Raw genomic sequence first — 4,669 nt, 5'->3', positions numbered from 1 at the left:
CGTCATGTTGTGTTTTTCTTAATATTTTACTCAAATTATACTGGTAGATACTGGTACATACTGTAGATGCTGGTACATACGGTAGATGCTGGTACATACTGTAGATGCTGGTACATACTGTAGATGCTGGTACATACTGTAGATGCCGGTACATACTGTAGATGCTGGTACACACTGTAGATGCTGGTACATGCTGTAGATGCTGGTACATGCTGTAGATGCTGGTACATGCTGTAGATGCTGGTACATGCTGTAGATGCTGGTACATGCCGTAGATGCTGGTACATGCCGTAGATGCTGGTACATACCGTAGATGCTGGTACATGCCGTAGATGCTGGTACATACTGTAGATGCTGGTACATACTGTAGATGCTGGTACATACTGTAGATGCTGGTACATACTGTAGATGCTGGTACATACTGTAGATGCTGGTACATACTGTAGATGCTGGTACATACTGTAGATGCTGGTACATACTGTAGATGCTGGTAGATGCTGCAGATGCTGTAGATGCTGGTACATACTGTAGATGCTGGTACATACTGTAGATGCTGGTACATACTGTAGATGCTGGTACATACTGTAGATGCTGGTACATACTGTAGATGCTGGTACATACTGTAGATGCTGCAGATGCTGGTACATGCTGCAGATGCTGGTACATACTGTAGATGCTGGTACATACTGTAGATGCTGGTACATACTGTAGATGCTGGTACATACTGTAGATACTGTAGATGCTGGTACATGCTGTAGATGCTGGTACATGCTGTAGATGCTGGTAGATGCTGGTACATGCTGTAGATGCTGGTACATGCTGTAGATGCTGGTACATGCTGTAGATGCTGGTACATGCTGTAGATGCTGGTACATACTGGTACACACTGTAGATGCTGGTACATACTGTAGATACTGTAGATGCTGGTACATACTGCAGATACTGTAGATGCTGGTACATACTGTAGATGCTGGTACATACTGTAGATGCCGGTACATACTGTAGATGCTGGTACATACTGTAGATGCTGGTACATACTGGTGATGCTGTCGATGCTGGTACATACTGTAGATGCTGTACATACTGTAGATGCTGGTATATACTGTAGCTACTGGTACATACTGTAGATGAAACAGGATTTTTAAGGGCCAGATTCAATCTGATTTTACATTTTGTCGGCTATGCACGTTTTTAAAGGCAGGTTTCCTGCGTTCACAGAGACCACATTCAATGTCAATCTGGTTATAACCACTGTCTTCCACGGGGCCAGATTGAATCTAGGCCTAACTTTAATGCAGTCTAGTCTTGTATGAGTGTAATGACAGTGGAAACCCATTTAACCAAAACATCAGATTACTGGTTTTTGTTTAAGTTTACTGTTAATGTCCAGTCTCAACAGGAAATTAATTGTACATGTTGTCATGTCTGTAATATAAAGACTTGATGACCAATAATGACAATACAACTAGAAATATATATATATATATATACCCGTATCAGATTCTTCGGTTGAAGGGTTCTGTTTGTAAATGCGTTCCCATGACAACTTATCAGACGGGAAGGAAGTAGTGTGTTTTGTGACGAGGGCGACGAATGATGACGTCACCACCGGGTTCAGCCAGGGTTTAGCCACGGTTACAACCGTTGCCGGACATTACAGATAGAAAAGCCATGAATAGAACTGACGTGATTCCTGATCTACAGGTCAGAGAGACGTGTTTTGTCTGATTTCTACAGGTCAGAGAGACGTGTTTTGTCTGATTCTACAGGTCAGAGAGACGTGTTTTGTCTGATTTCTACAGGTCAGAGAGACGTGTTTTGTCTGATTCTACAGGTCAGAGACGTGTTTTGTCTGATTTCTACAGGTCAGAGACGTGTTTTGTCTGATTCTACAGGTCAGAGACGTGTTTTGTCTGATTCTACAGGTCAGAGAGACGTGTTTTGTCTGATTCTACAGGTCAGAGAGACGTGTTTTGTCTGATTCTACAGGTCAGAGAGACGTGTTTTGTCTGATTCTACAGGTCAGAGAGACGTGTTTTGTCTGATTCTACAGGTCAGAGAGACGTGTTTTGTCTGATTCTACAGGTCAGAGAGACGTGTTTTGTCTGATTTCTACAGGTCAGAGAGACGTGTTTTGTTAGCAGATTTCTGTCTGAACATTTCAAAACGTTGTGTCCTGCTGAACAACCTCAGTGAGGTTCAGTGAGCCTGACAGTACACTTCACAAAATGGCCTCCTGTTCCCTTCATAGTGCCACAGGGCCCTGGTCAAATTACATCCTGGGCCTCTTTAAAGTCACAGATCACATCAGCACTCTTTGTTTACAAAGCCCTGCTCTACAAGCTTCTGACATACCTGACGTCACTGTTAACAACCCCCTAGTGGGGTATGTATGTCTGGTGGGGTATGTATGTCTGGTGGGGTATGTATGTCTGGTGGGGTATGTATGTCTGGTGGGGTATGTATGTCTGGTGGGGTATGTATGTCTGGTGGGGTATGTATGTCTGGTGGGGTATGTGTGTCTGGTGGGGTATGTATGTATGTGTGTCTGGTGGGGTATGTATGTATGTGTGTCTGGTGGGGTATGTATGTATGTGTGTCTGGTGGGGTATGTATGTATGTGTGTCTGGTGGGGTATGTATGTATGTGTGTCTGGTGGGGTATGTATGTGTGTCTGGTGGGGTATGTATGTATGTGTGTCTGGTGGGGTATGTATGTATGTGTGTCTGGTGGGGTATGTATGTATGTGTGTCTGGTGGGGTATGTATGTATGTGTGTCTGGTGGGGTATGTATGTACAGTTGAAGTCGGAAGCCAAATACATTTCAGTTTATCACAATTCCTGACATTTAATCAGAGTAAAAATCCCTGTCTTAGGTCAGTTAGGATCACCACTTCATTTTAAGAATGTGAAATGATAGTAGAGTGATTAATTTCAGCTTTTATTTCTTTCATCACATTCCCAGTGGGTCAGAAGCTTACATACAGTCAATTAGTATTTGGTAGCATTGCCTTTAAATTGTTTAACTTGGGTCAAATGTTTCGGGTAGCCTTCTACAAGCTTCCCACAATAAGTTGTGTGAATGTTGGCCCATTCCTCCTGACAGAGCTGGGGTAACTGAGTCAGGTTTGTAGACCTCCTTCCTCCTGACAGAGATGGTGGAACTGAGTCAGGTTTGTAGACCTCCTTCCTCCTGACAGAGATGGTGTAACTGAGTCGGGTTTGAAGACCTCCTTCCTCCTGACAGAGATGGTGTAACTGAGTCGGGTTTGAAGACCTCCTTCCTCCTGACAGAGATGGTGTAACTGAGTCAGGTTTGAAGACCTCCTTCCTCCTGACAGAGATGGTGTAACTGAGTCAGGTTTGAAGACCTCCTTCCTCCTGACAGAGATGGTGTAACTGAGTCAGGTTTGAAGACCTCCTTCCTCCTGACAGAGATGGTGTAACTGAGTCAGGTTTGAAGACCTCCTTCCTCCTGACAGAGATGGTGTAACTGAGTCAGGTTTGAAGACCTCCTTCCTCCTGACAGAGATGGTGTAACTGAGTCAGGTTTGAAGACCTCCTTCCTCCTGACAGAGATGGTGAAACTGAGTCAGGTTTGAAGACCTCCTTCCTCCTGACAGAGATGGTGTAACTGAGTCGGGTTTGAAGACCTCCTTCCGCCTGACAGAGATGGTGTAACTGAGTCGGGTTTGAAGACCTCCTTCCTCCTGACAGAGATGGTGTAACTGAGTCAGGTTTGAAGACCTCCTTCCTCCTGACAGAGATGGTGTAACTGAGTCAGGTTTGAAGACCTCCTTCCCCCTGACAGAGATGGTGTAACTGAGTCAGGTTTGTAGACCTCCTTCCCCCTGACAGAGATGGTGTAACTGAGTCAGGTTTGAAGACCTCCTTCCTATATACAGGTAATAACATGGTTATATACAGGAGGTACCAGGTAATATCATGGCTATATACAGGGAGTACCAGGTAATATCATGGCTATATACAGGGAGTACCAGGTAATAACATGGCTATATACACTGGGTACTGAGTCTGTGCAGGGGTACCAGGTAATATCATGGCTATATACAGGAAGTACCAGGTAATATCATGGCTATATACAGGGAGTACCAGGTAATATCATGGCTATATACAGGGAGTACCAGGTAATATCATGGCTATATACAGGAAGTACCAGGTAATATCATGGTTATATACAGGGGTACCAGGTAATAACATGGTTACATACAGGGAGTACCAGGTAATATCATGGCTATATACAGGGAGTACCAGGTAATACCATGGCTATATACAGGGAGTACCAGGTAATATCATGGCTATATACAGGGAGTACCAGGTAATATCATGGCTATATACAGGGAGTACCAGGTAATATCATGGCTATATACAGGGAGTACCAGGTAATATCATGGCTATATACAGGGAGTACCAGGTAATATCATGGCTATATACAGGGAGTACCAGGTAATATCATGGCTATATACAGGGAGTACCAGGTAATATCATGGCTATATACAGGGAGTACCAGGTAATATCATGGCTATATACAGGGAGTACCAGGTAATATCATGGCTATATACAGGGAGTACCAGGTAATATCATGGCTATATACAGGGAGTACCAGGTAATATCATGGCTATATACAGGGAGTACCAGGTAATATCAT

Source organism: Oncorhynchus masou, chromosome 8 (genome assembly GCF_036934945.1).
Source record: "Oncorhynchus masou masou isolate Uvic2021 chromosome 8, UVic_Omas_1.1, whole genome shotgun sequence".
Lineage (NCBI taxonomy): Eukaryota > Metazoa > Chordata > Actinopteri > Salmoniformes > Salmonidae > Oncorhynchus > Oncorhynchus masou.
This window is presented reverse-complemented; position numbering follows the sequence as displayed.